Source organism: Petaurus breviceps, unplaced genomic scaffold, assembly GCF_028583685.1.
Source record: "Petaurus breviceps papuanus isolate PSGF00001 unplaced genomic scaffold, PetGlider_PUasm1.0 38, whole genome shotgun sequence".
Lineage (NCBI taxonomy): Eukaryota > Metazoa > Chordata > Mammalia > Diprotodontia > Petauridae > Petaurus > Petaurus breviceps.
Window position 1 is genome coordinate 75766652 of NW_027186304.1, and position 18490 is coordinate 75785141.

Sequence of the window (18490 nt, forward strand, 5' to 3'; positions counted from 1 at the left end):
TCTCTCTCTCTCTCTCTCTCTCTCTCTCTCAGGTTTCTAGAAGACTTCACAAGCTATCTTCCAACAGTTCATATTCTGAGTGTGACCAAAAACCCAAACATTAAAAAATCAGACATTTCCTAGAATTATTTTTAGCAATACTAACACACACACATACACACACATTTCTATGAGCATCTCCCCTCTTTATCTTTCTCTCTCTTTCTCTAGGCACTTGCAAACCACTGACTTTGTTCAATTAGTCTCTGCCATCAATCTGGCTACATTCTCTTTCTTCTCCATTCTCTTTTACTCGTAGGTATTTTTTTTTTGCCCCTAAGTCTGTAATATTGGAACTGTTGGCTGCAATTAGTGGTGCAACTTCTATTGATCTGTAACCAGCTAATTACTTTGCTGATGAATTTAATTACAGTCATGCCTGGAGATACTCACAGGTGTTAGCACTCTCCCAGCAATGCACCCTCTTTGAAATTACTTTGTATTACTTTATATTTACTTATCTGTGTATGTATTATATCCTATCCCATACCCAATATAATATAAGCTCCTTGGAGTCAAGGACAATTTTTTTTTATCTTGATATCCACATTACCTGGGATAGTGCCTGAATATAGTTTTTTTGTTGTTGTTCAGCCATGTCTGACTCTCCATGACCCCATTTTGGGGTTTTCTTGGCAAAGATACTAGAGTGGTTTGCCATTTTCTTCCGCAGTTCATTTTACAGATGAGGAAACTGAGGCAAACAGGGGTAAGTGATTTGCCCAGGGTCACACAGCTAGTAATTGTCTGAATCTGGATTTGAATTCAGTTCCTCCAGACTCCAACACGAGCTGGTGCTCCATCTATTGTGCTACCTAGCTGCCCTAATTGAATATAATAGACATGTTTAATAAATAAATGTTGAATTGTTTTGAGATTGAAAATGAAAAGACGTCAGATCTGATAATAACTCAACCTTACAAGATACACATATAATTTCATGGAGCTTTTAGGTTTCCTTCTCTCCCACTATTCACTATTCTCCCTAAACTGCCAAAAGTATTCAAGAGTATCCTCAACACTGGGTTGATCAAGCGATGACCAAAGCTGAGACTTAACTTTTTCATGTAGGTCATAATCATTAATTAGGAGCATATCCACCTTTGTATGGATATAGGGACTGGCCTGTGATTTCATTGATAGAGGGTAGGAGCCAACACAAACTATCACTCCATCACCAAATCTCTCTCACTGCCTGTTTTTGTACTAATTTCTACTTTAAAATGGTAAAACTATTCTTAATTTAATGGCCAGATTTCGGCCTCAGACTATAGTTTGCAGAACTCTGGTATAGGGTTCTATATATATAGAATTCTACTAATTCAAGTAATTTCTCTACAAGTTATTGTCTTAGAGAGAAGCCTGGAAGAGTGAGAGGCTGTGATTCGTCAAGGGTGTAATGTAATACCAAGCAAAGGCAACTTCCCAGGTTCAATATACCAGCATAGGTGCTCTCTATTTTATTCAGTGACAAACCAAGAACAGAGAAGATCAAAACATGACATCATTCAAAATACAGCATTTACTAAGTGTGATTAAATAATCTCCAAGGCCTACCCCACCCCAGGACTTTCCAATCATTCAATCAATTACAAAGTCTCTGTTCCAAATACTTCTCCACCCCTAGGCTATACCTTAATTAAGTCCACCACAAAGCCCCTCTTCTCAAATGGAGATTAGTTTCCAAACATAAGTAAAATACATTCATTTGCTCAACCATAGAACACAAAAAGGTCAAAAGTTCCCCACCCCTGGATCACAATTGAATCTACCCCAGAGTTACATCAAGTTTAAACACAGCACTTAATACCCAAATGGAGGTCTTTTCTTCATCTTGACACGAGGCAAGTTCTCAGCAATCTTAGTTCCTGGAGAGACAAGGCTTAGGAAGGCCATAAGATACATTGCCAGTCCCTTCATGAATTCATCCTCTGTCTGTAGAACAGCCCTAGAACCCCTGAACACATTAGCAAAGCCCTCTCCCAGGATTTCTGCAAACATACAACAAGAAAATCCTTCTTCAGGGCTTCTGAACCAACAGAAAGGCTCCCAGACCCCTGCAACAACAGCACTGTCCTTCACCTTCACCAGTGGACAGTATTCATTCTGTCTGCCGGACAGTCTCCAGACCCCTGCAACAACAGTACTGTCCCTCACCAGTGGACAGTATTCACTCTCAGTACTGTCCCTCACCAGTGGACAGTATTCACTCTCTATCTGCAGGACAGTCTCAGGCCTTCTTAACCAAATGCCAGGTTCCAGGACTTCTTCAACAGGACAGTCTTTCACCAGTGGACAAATCTGGCAAAATAACATCAAAACAGACAGACAAAGTACCAGCAAAACAGCCATGTCTCCTCAGTCCTTGGCAGCTCAGGGGGCAGGTCTCAAAAGTCCAGGGCAATTCAAAGCGGCCACCAGCAATCTCTTAGTCTCTCTCTCTCCACGAGGTGCTGCTTCCAAAAAGAACTTCCACCTCTCTCTTGTCTCTCCAAATCTACATCACCAGCTCCTCCCACTTCAGGACTTTCTTTTCACATCAACAAGCCCATCCCACAGGTGGGATTAACAAACTCTGGGTTTTAATACAATCAATTTGAAAACCAAGCCAATACAGGGGAATCTTTAATTGCCATTACTATCACAAAGGGTCACACAGTTAATATGTGTCAGAGGTAGGATCCTCCATATATAGTTTGCATTTTATTTTCTCTGCATGTAAAGGTAGAGTTCCATTAATTAACCCATCCACTTAAAAATTACTTAAAAGTAACTATCTTTGTTAGGTGAAAGGTTAAATGAATCAGAATCTAGTGTGAACAGGGTCTGTATACCTCCTTGGCTCAATCAAAGCCATTGTATGGCAGGACTTTCTACCACTAAGGGATTTTAATAAAAGGGAAGAGTTCTCTCAGAACCAGGTCTAGAGATTCTGAGTACTGGAATAAGAGGAAGATATGGACATACAGAGCTGAACCAAGAACTGCCAAGATGGGGGCAAGAGAAAGAGAAGACAAAGCTTATCTGTGGGAAAGACCCCAAGCTAAAACAACCAGTGTACCCATTTACTCAAGGACAAATAAAAGTCACAAGAGGACAATTCTTTCTCCTATTTCTTCTCCCAATGCCTGCCTATCCACATTTATGCTGATATAATCTGCGTTTCATTAACCAAATATTTCTAATAAGCCTGATTTTTTTCTCAACCATAACAAGGCCAAGGGTTAACTAGAGATAGAAATAAATGTAAATTTAAAGAGTTCAGCCTTTGCCTAAAGGTTAGGTGGCTTTCAAAGTCATTGTGACAACTAATTACTTTTTATAAACTCCCTAAAACTTAAGAGAAATTAATTGCATGAACCTTAGGGATCGTTATATTTCCCATAGGCTTAAAACAAGCCTAATTATTGTAACAGTGTGTTACACAAGGATGGAGTTGGAGTTGCTCATCCTTCGTTTTCAAAGAGGACCAATGAAATGACAGGCCCATGAACTGGATTCAAGTGAAGCAGAGTTGTATACCATCATCAGCCTCACTCTTTTTTTCCACAGTCATTGAAGGACAGTGGCAAAACAAAAGTCAAGGTGTCCAGCAATGGCCTAGGATGCAGTGATTGACATTGATGTCTTTGATATGTGACCAAGCTCTAAGGCCTTCACAGCACCTGTTTCAGCCATTGGAACAAATTGTTCTCATCCACCCATTCCTCCAGAGGAAGTCTTCACATGCTTGGGGTAGACATTCCCCTAAGTTACCAACAGGTTTGAGGACTGTCAGTTACCTTCACCTGGTTTAGCCCATCCACTGAGATGGCCTACCAGAGCTTGGCCACTATAGATACTACAGCTTCTTGGAGACACAGGTGAGAATTAGTATATAACAAAGCTGGATGAGCAGCCCTGCAAAGGGCTCAGCAAACCCTGGAACCAGAGATGCTAGCCCCTCCCGAATACCTCACACACCCCTAGCCAAAGATAACATGGTACTTGCCCCACAGAGAAGTTCACCTTTCAATTTTTAACTTGTATAGAATTGAGAAAAAGTGAAAGAAGAGACAAGGTTTAAGAGGGTGGTAAGATGGCCAGTTGAAACCATAAATGACATCTTGTCAATTCTTTCTCACCCTTATTTGACACAAGACACATAGAATCAATACCTGGTAGATTCAGTAACATTTTTTATTAGCAATTTAACTAGTCAAAAATGCATTTAATTCCTGAACTGTGCTGAGTACTGTACCAGGTGCTGAGAGAGATTCAAAATTTAGATAAAACTGTGTCCCTGCCTTTATGGAATTTATGATCTGTCAAGGGAATATGATATATAAATAAATATAAAGTAAAATAATCTAAGAAATAATATAAAATAATAGATAATCAGCACAGTAGATAAAGAATTGGCCTTGTGCCTTTTTGAAAGACCTGAGTTCAGAACTTGTCAATGACAAAAATCATAGAATCACATGATTGAATGATAATACATAAAAGAAATCCCTAATATAACACAACAAATAGTTGTTCAGGCTGTGCTTAAAGACCATTAGTTTGGGGTAGGGGAAACCCATCACTTCTGGAGGCAGGTCCCACCAATTCTGGAGGTAGGTACCACCACCTCTGGGGAAAGGTCATTCCACTTTTAAACAGCTCTAATTGTTAGAAACACTTCCTGACTCAAAGCCAAATTTACCTCTTTGTAATTCTACTGATTACTTATGGTTCTGCCTTTGCAGGGCAAAACAAAACAATTTCTAATCCCTCTTCTATATGAAAGCCCTTCATATTCTTCAAAACAGCTATCATGTCCTCTGTGACTTCTCTTCTCTAAGCTAAACATTCCCAGGGATTCCTTCATATGGCATAGGTTCAAGTCCCTTCACCATTCTAGTTGCCCTTTTCTGGAAGTCCTAAGAGTGTAGTGATAAGTTATATTTAAGTAGCTTATAAGTCAAATGTTGAGGGACTGAAACACTTAAAAGGCAGGGCAAATGGTAGGGCCTGGAGTACCTTAGGAGGCAATGATAATTCAGACCTGGTGGTCTTCCTTGTCCTCAGAATGAACAGAATGTCTGATGCCCATCTCATTCAAGTCTGTCAAGATCCTTTAGGATTTGTCAGCTTTGTGTCATCTGCAAATTTGATGCATATAGCATCCAGGCCTTTGATCTAAGTCATTGATAAGAATTTCTTTTTATTTTTGGAGGCCAGGTCAGATTTGAATTCAGGTCTTCCTGATTCCAGGGCCTCTGCTCCACCTACTGCATCACTGAGCTGCCGCCATTGATAAGAATTTTAAACAATATAAAGCCAAGCTGGGACCCCTTGTGTACCTCAGTAGAGACCTTTTGCCACATTGAGACTGAGCCATTAACAACTGCTTTTTTAAAGCATCCAACAGCTCTGAATCCATCTAATTGCGTTATTACCAAATGCAAATCTCTCCACCTTCCCTACAAGAATAATATGAGACAAGAACAAAAGCTTCACTGAAAGTTAGGCGAACTGTACATGCAACATTTCCTCATGGACTAGTTTAGCAATCCTATCAGAAAAAGGAACTGAGTTTAATCTGGTATGAGAAGCCATGCTGTCAATTGGGAATCATGACTTCTCCTTCTAAACATCAATCATCTCTTTGAAAATCAATTCTTCTGGAGGAGAATTTGTAGTTTAGTTGTCTGACCCTTCATGATCACTTTTGGTGTTTTCTTGGCAAAGATACTGGAGTGGTTTGCCATTTTCTTCTCTAGTTCATGTTCTAATTGAGGAAACTGAGGCGAACAAGGGTAAGTGACTTCCCTGGGGTCACACAGCTAGCAAGTATCAAGTGTGTGAGATCAGATTTGAACTCATGTCCTCCTGACTCCAGGGCCAGTGCTCTCTCCACCTCACCACCTAAATGTCCTACTCTCCAACTTCTTACACAAAACTTCCCAATCCTTGATTTCTGTGGGTTCCTTCTAGCATTATTATTTACACCTATGTGAACTGCCAGAAGTAGGTAATAATCATCTGATTTAACAAAATTTAGGGTGGTTTCTATAACAAGAGATTGATTAAGTTAATGACCAAATTTACAGAACCAGAAAACTGGCAGCCAGGTGGCACAGTGAATATATTGCTGAATTTGGAGAGACCTGAGTTTGAAAACTGCCTCAGAAACTTAGTAGTTGTGTGTCCCTGGGTAAGTCACTTAACCTCATTCAGCACATTTCCTCATTTGCAAAATGGGGATAACAACATCACTTATAGGTATCTCATAAGGATCAAATGAGATAATATATATGAAATGCCTTGCAAATATTAAATCTATTATTGGTTGGTTGCTAATTATAAATATTAACAATAAATTAATATTTTAATTATTAGTTAATTTTCATAATTTAGTTATAACAAAGTTAGTTAATAATGAAGTATTAGTTATCATTTTTATAATGATGATGATAATTTCCCAGTAAGATAACAGACTTCTCTATTATTATCAGATTTACAAATAGCCTTCTGGATATCCCCAAGTCCAACCACCAAACACCATTATTCTCTTCCTCTGATTCTTACTGGATAACATGAGAACTCCTCAGAATGTCCAGCTAGATCCTTCTCAAGAAGAGCTTCTAAATTTTTTTTTTGGTCCAAGTATATGTTCATATATTTTGTTCCCACCCTCATCTATGTGAGATTCTTCTATTCTTCAAACTCCTGCCAAGGATCAAGTTTCCCTCATGCCACTGTACATCCTTTTTTCTCCAATTGAAGTCCTATTTTCTCCCCTCTTTAGGGAAACAACATGTCTGATAACCTAGGACGTGGAGAGGCAATACTTGATTTCCTTCACCTTTCTATGAAAGAAACCTACCTATACATGGAATTTACTGTGGATATATCTCATATATCCATATCATATCATATCGTATCTGTCATATCATATCATATCATTACAAGTCTAACTCTACATACTGATTAAGAACTTTAGCCTTTTTAAAGCTGTTTGTGAGTGTTTATCACGGTAATAGCAAGCACCCTAGCATACCCAGGATGACCTCCTAGCACAGGTTCTTTTGATCTGCTTTATAAAGTAAAGGCATCTATTTTTTTTGGCCTTTTTGGAGGGCAATTAGGGTTAAGTAACTTGCCCAAGATTACACAGCTAGTTTTGTGTGTGTGTGGGAGGGGAGGAGTGTTAAGTGTCTGAGGCCGGAACCAAACTCGGATCCTCCTGACTCCAGGGTCGGCACTTTTACTCACTGCACCACCTAGCCTCCCCCAAGTAAAGGCATCTTTAAAGGGGTTAAGAATCCCGCTTTAATTACAGAGAAAGCAGTGAGTATAGAAAATACAAGCAGAGAAATTAACACAGGGCTCCAGCTGTCTGAATATAGTAATATTGCTATACACTTTACATACATCACTGGATCAAGGGAGTACAGAAATCTGAACAGTTGGGGGCTCTGAACATATGGCTATTCAGTGTTGATCAGGAAATCAAAAGATCCTTCTCATGAACAAACACCCAAAGCAAAATGCCAACCTCCCAGAATATATAACAATGACTCGGCCCCTGATTGACTCAGAGCCAGAAGGCACGGAATCTATTTCACTCAGCACAGTTGTGAATTAACAGGGTTCAAAGGAGTTTCATCCTTCAGATGTTTACAATTTAGCCAGAGTCTGGGAAACTAAACTAAAAAAAAAAAAAATCCCATTTTGCTTACTCTTGTAAACCTAAGTACTTCTTTAGGACTTTTACAAACTTTCATCATTTTAACAACTTCACAGCTCCACCCAACTTCCTTTCCTTTGTCTCAAAAATTGTTTAGACACAAACTATGTCCTTTCCCTTTTCTCACTAACTTCTCATTTGTTTCACTATTTTTTTTTTACTTACCAAGTTTTCAATTCACCTTTTCAAACTTATATTTCCTTGCCCAATATCCTCTTCTTTTCTTTTTCATTAAAATCTTTTATTCAGACCCTTACTATCTAATCTTGCTCCTTCTGCAAATTTCTGCTATAGTAACCCGAAGTAAAATCTGAATCTGGAGATGGTTCTTCTTCAAATTTTCCTCAAATGTTCCAGATTTGTCTTCCCAAAATTCCAACTGTGGCCTTCTTCACTAGTCAACATTCATCTAAATCACCCTAAAGATTTCCTCTTACTTCTTATTCAGTTCAAGTCTTCTCTTCTTCCATTCTTCCACCCACAACCTTCTTTCACAGAAACCGAAAGTAGAGGCCTGCATCAACACTTACTCTCTTTCCTAAAGGAACAGCTGACAAATATCTATAATTCAAATAGAGAGCTCTACATACTCTTGAAAATTCAACAAACTGTATTGTACAGAAACTTTCACATTCTATAAGAATTAACAGGTACACAAGTAAGTTAATATATACATGTATAGATATATGTATATATACAATAATATCAAGTAATATCAAGAGGGAGAAAAGTGCTGGGAGAATGAAAAAGGAAATTCATTTAGAAGCTACTATCTGAGTTGTACTTTGAATAAAATCCAGTATTCCTCTCTTGTGAGAAAAGTGGGTTTTTTTTAAACTATAAAGTGCTATATAAATTCCAGTAAATAATGACAATAAAGATAATCTAAGAGCACATGAGGTTAAAAATTTGCCATAAACATATTAAAAACTTAGGGGAGGCTAGGTAGTGCAATGAATAGAGCACTGGCTCTGGAGTCAGGAGGACCTGAGTTCAAATCCAGCCTCAGACATTGAACACAAAACTAGCCATGTGACCCTGGGCAAGTCACTTAACTCCAATTGCCCTACCTTCTCCCTCTAAAAAAAAGGCAATAAATAAATAAAAACTTACAGAAATACTTTTGGAACAAACAGACCTTTTTCACTGGGCAATGGTAAAAGTTCACAATGGAAACATACTATTGGATTTTTCAAATGTATCAGAAAGGACCTTCCATCAAGATGGAGACTATGAAAAATCTAAGACCCTATGAAATCCAAAAGCCCCTTCAACATCCACATGGACTCAACCAATAGATATGGAAGTATCAAAAAATAGCTGAGTCATGTGAATTTATTTATTAAAATGGAGGTGGTTAATGATGACAAGTCAGGATCAAGTGGGTCATCACCACCAAAAATTTTTACAGATAGGTTAACCTTTGGGAGCCAGGAACTATTGATTATTGTGGATTATGCAAGGAAAAGATAATATTATATAATAGATCACTGAAGATTACAAAATTATCATACCTATGAAATACCTAGCAAGATACTATCTGAGGGCTAGAGGCCTATATTAAAATCTTGCTATCTTTCCTAAATTAAGAGTTGACAGATATCCATACTATGAATATAGACCTAAACATACCCTTGGAAATTCAAAAAATAAACTGTGCTAGGACCAGACTAGCACAGTACGGGTATAATGCCAGGCCTGAAGTTAGACTCATCTTGCTGAGTTCGAATTTGGCCTTGGACACTTAACTAGCTGTGTGACCCTGGGCAAGTCACTTAACCCTGATTGCCTCAGTTTCCTCATCTGTAAAATGATCTGGAGAAGGAAATGGCCACTCCTCTATTTCTGCCAAGAAAACCCCAAAAGGTATCACAAAGGGTCAAATATGACTTAAATGACGGAACAACAAAAGAACCAGACTATTTTCATAAATGGGACTGTTGCCCTCAATTGCTTAGATATAACATTGATCCATAGAATTTGAAGAATGCATGCTTTAGTCTATGCCTCCATACCAAATATTCACAATCACTAAGTAAGCTATGTTAAATGAAAATTTTCAACATTTAAAGATTTAGCAGAAAGTGATCAAAATGAGATGGGAACAGGATGAAGTACGTATCAGTTTATTATCTTAATTTTTTCTTGGAGTTGTCCTAAAGGTGCTTTTGGTGAGTCTAAAAGAGATAAGCTGATGTCCCAATTTTTCTATTCAATTACAAAAAAAGTAATTATTTCATCTACTTGTACAATAATTCTCAGCACATTAAGTATAAAAGAATAATAGCAGCTTACTAACTGGTCCCAGGACAAGCTCTATCTAGATTCTAACAAAATGTAGAAAATGGATGACTTAAATTGTTATTGTTATTATTATTTTTGCCATAGCTTTGATCTGCTTAAAATTGGAATACTGCATGCTCTATGTTCTGAACATTTTAACCTACTCCCAAAATTCTTACTCTGGTCGCTTACTGAGGACTCTTTCTTACCCTGAGGGCCTTGTTCATTTAAAAAATATATATACAGATGGATTGCTCTGTGTCTCTTTATTTTTTCTTCCAAAAAAGCATTCAAGAAAGGAAAATGATGTCAACATTTCTACATAGTGTGGGAATAGGGCACAGTAGTGGGAATAGGAGGAGCTGAGATATAGATTTACCTGCAAAAAAAAGAAAAACTCAAATTCAGCATGGTCATGAGGAATGTCCCTGCTCATCCATAGAAGGGCACAGGACTGGGAATTGACACAGATCCTCATCCAATAAAGAGGAATTGTCACCATTTAATTGTGCTCCCGCCAGAACGACATATGGCGGCCCAGCTGACAAATAGAATATTTTTTCCTTTTTTTCCCCCATTTCACATGCACATTTCATTTGTGGGATATTAAAACTTCACATAAACTGTCTGTTAACCCCTTGGCACCACAATATCCACTGTATGGGATACTCTGCTCACCCAGGCTCTAAAAATTCAGCTAGGAGAGGGTTAACTCCATGAGAGATAGAACCCACTGCTGAAGGCCGTCTGACCATTTCCTGCCTCCATCAGGATTTGACAGTTCTCAGCATTTTCAGACAAAGTTGTCTTTATTTTAGCCCATTTATTGCATTTTGGCTGAAATATTGCCTTAGCACTCTATCACAATGGCTTTTGGTCTCCCAAATCAGGGGTATTTTCAGAGGCCAGTATGCTAAGATTCTGTTGTTACTTCCACCTTGGGAACCCCAAAGTAAAATCTCTCTACAAGTATGTCCTGGACCTCATTCTGGTGAAAAATCAAACAAACAGACCACCAACAATACAAGAAGCTTGCATTTTGTTCAGTCATTTTTCAGTTGCATCTGACTCTTTGTGACCCTATTTGGTGTTTTCCTGGCAAAGATACTGGAATATTTTGCCATGTCTTTCTTCAATTCATTTTATAGATGAGGAAACTGAGGAAAATAGTGTTAAGTGACTTGCCAAGGGTCACATAGCTAGTGTCTGAGGTCAAATTTGAACTCAGGTCTTTCTGATCTCGGGCCCAGCGATCTATGCACTATGCCACCTCATTGCCCTATGCTCTATCCTCAATTAAAAAAAAAAAAGTCCTATCAATAGTGTCTGACAGGCAAGACAAGGGTATGGTCTGAGTTTGGCTGTCTTTGATAATGAGGAGGAAAGGAGAGATTTCAAACTTCTATTTTACTGCACTCAACAACACCATCAAAATTTGAGATGCACATTAATAAGCATTGTTTCAGTCTGATTACCCTACAGCAATGAAAATAGGTAAGGAACTGGTGTGCTGAGCCTAAGAGCAGGGACAGACCCCCACTTCATCAGTACAGAGAGTTTCTTTGAAAAAATACTTAATGCATCTTGGCTTCTGTGACAGATATGTTGAAGTAGAAGGAACTAATGCTTCATGGCACCTAGAAACCAGAAGCTTAGGAAACATCATTCAGATTACATCTTGATGGGAAACCCACAGGCTCCAGTGCAGTTTGTCAACACAAAACGGCAGTGGGCGCCAAAACATGACACAGTGTTACTTGAGCACTTCCTTCTAAAGGCACATTTTCTAACAGCTGAATATTTGTTGAATGATTCTCACTTGCATAAGGTTCCTAACTTGCTCACATTGTTCTTTTCATAGATACCTCTTTTCTTGTAACAACTAAAGAAATGACAAAGATTTGTCACGAAGGGGCCCACAAGAGTCTGAGATCCTGGCTGAATGAAAGACTTTTAGGTGGAGATCTGGTGGGGGACAAGGGAGAAACAGAGAATCGGAAGATAATGAATTGTGTCCTGTTCAAATCCTGCATTTGTCCAGCTGTATGGCATGTTAGGAAATTGACACAAAAGATATGAATTGAGTTAACAAGCTGGACCTATTTGTCACCAAAATGAGCAGTCCATTCATTTAAATATATGTGACCCGTTTATAGCCTTCTTGGGGGAAGGGGAAGAAAATCCATCCATAGCTAATCATTATGATGACCACAGACCTACTCAGGCACCTTGACAGCTGAATCACCATCTCCCATCAAGAGATTAAGCCTCGGGCATTCAGCAAGGCAGCCTCTGTCTACTTGGCCCTTTTTTGCCCATTAAGAATCTTTACCATTATCATAGTTCTGTCTGCTGCTTAGGGTAGCATGTGCCAAGGGAAAACTTGAGAGTTTCTAGCATTAAGCCAATTTCCCTTCATGTCTGTATGCCAATCAAGACAAGTTTTGGAGGACAATAATAATAGATTACACTCTCCTAAGTACTTATAATTACAAAGGATATTCAGATACATTTAGCATATCTGATCTCAACAAGGCTTCGATATAGAAAGGATAGATAATATAATCTCCATTTTACAAATTAAGAAAATGAGGCTCAGGGATAAAAAAAGACCTGTTAAGGAGCAAAGCCATAATTAGAAAGCAGGTCTTTAACACCAAAGTGCTGCTTACCTTCAGCATCCTTTGATACTTTGAAGAACAGCATTGTTTTGGCAACTGAGACATCCATCATCCATTGTGAATGTTCCCTTCCTAGCTGTGCACTGTAGCCCACCAAAGGCTTCTCTTCCAGAAATTATTTTCCATGCCTTCCCTAAGTATTCTGTGGAGAATTCATCTAATGTGATAGAGGCATTATTCTAGGTTGTATTTAAAAAAAAAAACATCTCATGGGCATTAATGTAATACTAAGCTGTTAAGCCGGCCCGCCTCCTTTTCTAACCATACCTTCCTTAATGATGTGTTATTCTACTTCTCATATACAAGTCATGATTGTTAATATGATTCCAATGTACACTAAATATAGAGTTTGAAAACTACCTTTTTCCCAAAATATTCATGATTGATTTGTCTGTATACTAACAAGTAGTAAAGAAAACTCCAAGTTCTGACAGCTGTACAGTGCAACAGAAAACAGCTGTATGGCTCAAAGAAGAGAAAGATGAAGAGTTTTGACTCAGGTGATGGTTCCTCTGCAGTCAGGACAGAGAAAATGGAGATGAGCTCAACCTAAACTGAGAGAGTTTATGGAATTCCCTTTGGGGCAGCTAGGTGGCATAAGAGATAGAAAGCTGGGGTGGCCAGGTGGCGCAGTGAGTAAGAGAGCCGGCCCCGGCTCGGGAGACCCAGGATTGGTTCTGGCCTCAGATACTTGGCACCCACACAAAATAACTGGCCATGTAACATTGAGCAAGTTACTTAACCCCAATTGCTTTAAAAAAAAAAGAGAGATAGAAAGCTAAGGTCTACCTGAGTCCACATTCAGCCTCAGATACTATCTTTGTGACCCTGGGCAAGTCACTTAACCTCTGTTTGCCTTGGTTTCCTCATCCATAAAATGGGAATAATAATAGCCCCTACCTCCCAGGATTATGGAGAGAATCAAATGAGATAATAATTGTGAAGCCTTTATCACAGTCCCTGGTACATAATAAGCACTAAATAAATGTTATGTGTTATTATTAATTAATAATTATTATTAATATTATTATTCTGATGATCCTTTAAAAGAAAACCAATTTAATCTATCTGGGATAGTAGAAGGTCAATTCTACCAAAAAATGAAGGAATTAACTAAGTGACTTTAAGATCTCTTTCATTCTAATGGTCCTAAAATTGAAAAATAACAAGTTTTTATCAGTGACAAAGAAAGAGCTATCTAGAGACACCAAACTGGTGTCATACTAGACTTTGATAGCATTAAAATCACCAAAGATTCATTCACATTCTCCATAGCCTGGTCAACCATCTTCCCATCATGGGTGTGCCCTTTTCATCCCCTACCTCCAATTCTAGAACAATGAACCATTAGCAAATTAAGTCTGTCATTGTTCCTGGACCTATGCTATATCGATCTAGTTCCCTATGGCCCTACTCTCTTTCACTATAATTTTCAGTACCAAAGGGCCCCTCCCTGGTCAATCCTCTCTCCTGTGTGTTCCATCCCTTATTAGAGTATAAGCTCCTTGAGGACAGGATTGTCTTTGCTTTTATATGTTTCCCAGCACTTAGCATGCTTGGCACATAGCAAATGTTACTAAATGCCTTTAAATTACTCATTCATGAATAAATTCATGCATTTTTTAAAGTTCAACAATAAAAGAAAAAAACTTGAGCTTGATTTATGTTTGTCAAAAAAATCCAAATATGAAATAGAGTAATAAGGAATATCATCTACAAGGATCCTTCACCCTCTTGTACCTCATTTATTGTATTCAGAACCATGATTGTCTTTTACTCCTCCTATGAATTCATTGTACATAATTTGTACTATATTTATTTATTCATATACACCTTATCTTCCCAGTTAGATTGTAAACTTCTCCAGAACCAGTTCTGTCTCTTACTTATTTTGCATGGCCAACAGGACCCATGACAGTGCTCTATACATACTAAATACATATTTGAGGATTGAATGAATGAGATATATAAAACAATTTTATAACCTTTCTTAGCCCAAGCCCTATCTCCCTTCCAATTCTGATGAACTGAACTTAATAACCTGTAGGCAAAACTACAGGTCTTCCTTATATCCTGCCCTCATACTAGAGTTAGCCCAAAGCAGCCAGCTCCCTATTTCTTCTCCTCCAGGTACCTCCCCTCGTCCCACTAATTTCCATCAAAAGCTTATCCAGTCTTAAATTTTCCTTCCAAAGCCTACCTATGGTTCTCTTTCTTATTTCTTTGAGGCAGGCAAAAACCTTTCTCTAATCTTTTCTTTTTTATCTTGGAACTTTCTTCTGCTACTGCAGCCCATCCTCCCACTGGAAATTCCTCATGGAAACTCACATTTTAAGGAAAGGACCAGGGCAGGTATCCTTCATTATTCTCGCAACTCTCTTTCTCACTCTCTGAACTTTGCCACCACACTCCTTCCCCCCATCCATCCAACCCAGGGCACTTTTCAGCTCCTATTTTCTTTTGCATGTTGTCTTCTTCTCTTAGAATGTAAATACCTGGTGCACCTTGTAAGCACAGGTGTAGACCAAATATATTTGTAATATAGCCCATCCTGGTCCCTACTGCCTAAAGGCCAGATAGGTTACATTTTTACTCCTTCACAGGATTCTCCAGTACCCTAAATGGGATTTTTTTTGTTCCTTCAAGTGTAAGGGTTGTTCACTCATATCCCAATTCCATTAGGCACTAACACTCATATCAGTTTTCCACAGAAATTTTTACCTTAAAATACATAATCATTAACATATAAACTTACTCCCCCTAATAGGTGGGAGACATACTTCCCCCTTTTCCTTGAACCACCTCATTCTCTGGGGAGGGGAAACGAATTAGCTTAGCTTGGTTTCCATACAGCACAGTCCCAGTTCCAAGTCCAAAAGCCCCCTGAGGCTTGAGTCCCAGGCACCATGGTTTCTCATGGCTCCCATGTAGGCCTGGCTGGCTGCACCACTCCACCTGAAATCCTGGCCCCAAGGTTGCCAAGGCTCAAACTGCCAGTCCCAGGGGAATGAAGTTTGAAAACTGAAATTGAATACAAACACAGAATAGAAACAAATACCCCCCCAGAACCTGGGAGCTCCCCCTGGAAACTTCTGAGAACTCCAGGGACAGGGTGACTCATTGGCTTGGGCCTTTGGGAAATAATTAACTTCCTGGCTTTGCTGAGCTAAAGACAGATTATCACTGAAAGGACATGGTGGTTTAGTATGATATGATAAGGCTGAGCCAATATAATAAAAATGACAATTCTGCCTAAGCTAATTTACTTATTCAGTGCCATACCACTCAAACTACAAAAAATTTATTTGATAAAGCTAGAAAAAAATAAAATTCATCTGGAAGAACAAAAGGTCAAGAATATTAAGGAAAATAATTTTAAAAATACAAAAGAATGTGGCCTAGCAATACCAGATCCCAAACTATTTATAAAGTAGTAATCATCAAAACTATCTAGTGCTGACTAAGAGTGGTAGATCAGTGGATGAGGTTAGGTACATAAGATGCAGTAGTCAATGACCATAGTAATCTAGTGTTTGATAAACCCACAGACCCAGCTTTTGGGATAAGAACTCACTATGACAAAAACTTCTGGGAAACCTAGAAAACAATGGGATGCAAATTAGGTATAAAACAACGTCTCATACTCTATACCAAGTTGAGGTTAAAATTGGTACATAATTTAGACATGACAGTTGACACCATAAACAAATTAGAAGAGCAAGTAATAGTCTACCTGTCAGATCTCTGGGAAGGGGAAGAATTCATGACCAAACAAGAGATAGAAAACATTATGAAATGTAAAATAGATAATTTTGATGATATTAAATTTAAAAGCTTTTGTATAAACAAAACCAAGGCAATCAAGATTAGAAGGAAATCAAAAAGCTGGGAAATAATCTTTACAGCAACTGTCTCTAATAAAGGTCTCATTTCTCATATAGAGAACTGAGTCAAATTTTTAAGGAAACATTCCATTTCCCAGTTGAGAAATGGACAAAGGATATGAATAGACAAGCTTTTAGATGAAGAAATCAAAGCTATATATAAGTGCTCCAAATAAGTCTTGATTAGAGAAGTGCAAAGTAAAACAACTCTGAGCTACCACCTCATACCTATCAGATTGGCTAATATGACAAAAAAGGAAAATTATAAAAGTTGGCAAGGATGTGGGAAAATTGGTACACAGGTGCACTATTGTTATAGTTGTGAACTGACCCAAACATTCTGGAGAACATTTTGAAACTATGCCCAAAGGACATATAAACTGCACGTACCCTTGATCCAGCAATACCAATAATAGGTCTGTATTCCAAAGAGATCATAAGAAAGAGAAAAGGACATATATGAGCAAAAATAGGAACCCATTTCATAGCAACAAAATATTGGAAACTGAGGGGATGCCTGCTAATTGGGAAATGACTGAACAAGTTGAGGTATATGAATGAAGTAGAATACTATTGTGCAATAAGAAATGATGAACAGGCAGATTTCAGAAAAACTTGGAAAGACTTTTATGAACTAATGCAAAGTGAAATGAGCAGAACCAGGAAAACATTGTACATAGTATCAGCAACATTGTGTAATAATCAATTATGAATGACTCAGCTCTTCTCAGCAGCACAATGACCCAAGACAAGCACAAAAAAACTCCCAAAGGAAAATGCTATCCATATCCAGATAAAGAATTAATGGACTCTGAATGAAGATCAAAGCATATTTTTCTTTTTCATGGTTTTTGTCCTTTTGATCTGTTTCTTCTCTCACAACTGTAACTAATATGAAAATATGTTTTACATGCTAGCATGGATACAACCAATATCAAATTGCCTACCATTTTCAGAAGAGGGGAGAGGAGGGAAGGAGAAAAATTTGGAACTCAAAATATTGTAAAAATGAATGCTAAAATTTGTCTTGACATGTAATTGGGAAGAAAAATAAAATATTACTTAAAAATTAAAAATGATATGATAGGCTATGAGTGGTCCCTTAGTCCTCCCCCAACTCCCAAGCAATAAAATGATGGGAATTCCCAGGTCAGGAAATTCATTCTACCAATGCAAAAGTTGGAGTACAACATTCTCCCTTTAACGCACTTCCAGAAGGTAAAACAAAAAAAGATTAGAAATAGGTCCAAAAGACATTTAAGGATTTGTCTCAAAGTAGTATTTTCTCACACCCAAAATCCATAATTCCCTAGAGAGGGTGATGTATTGATGCAGGGGGGGCAGGAATGGAATTAGCTATTTAACGTTTGATTAACTCAAATATTTCAACAAATATATTAATTTGCTTATTCTATTTCTGAGGCTTCAATGAATCTGTCATTTCATCAATCATCATCACCCTCAAATGGATTAAGATCACAAACCATGCACACCTTCTCACCCTGTGCTATTCTTCTTCATGTCTTCTTATCTGCCCTTCATAGTGGATCCACCCAACATTCTGGACACCTTCCCCTAGGTCTTTTCACATTAAATGGCTGGACAGTACCACTGTTGCCCATCTGTTATCCTTCAATCTTGCTACATATGGCCTCTATCTTCTTTTCATATGTCTCTTTGATGATTTCTTTTATGCTGCCTGTGCACCCAATTTATTGTTGGTAACAGCAGCTGGTGTTGATTTTGATCTTTGCTCTAACAAATTGATGGTCTGACTGTCCACAGACAGCTGATTCAGAAATGGCTCCCATAGTAGTTATTAGTTGTTTGTTTTTTGTTAAAAAATAGTAAATTTCAATTTTTGTGATATTATTCTGTACTCGCCA

General features: G+C 38.1%; 1 long non-coding RNA gene across 1 annotated transcript; it reads right to left on the minus strand.

The window, feature by feature from the left end:
• Positions 1 to 1461: 1461 nt before the first annotated feature.
• Positions 1462 to 2667, minus strand: LOC138170144 (uncharacterized). Its single transcript, XR_011170548.1, has 2 exons — positions 2197 to 2667; positions 1462 to 2121 (listed from the first exon to the last, which is right to left on the minus strand). It is a non-coding gene; the product is annotated as an uncharacterized lncRNA (long non-coding RNA).
• Positions 2668 to 18490: the final 15823 nt, after the last annotated feature.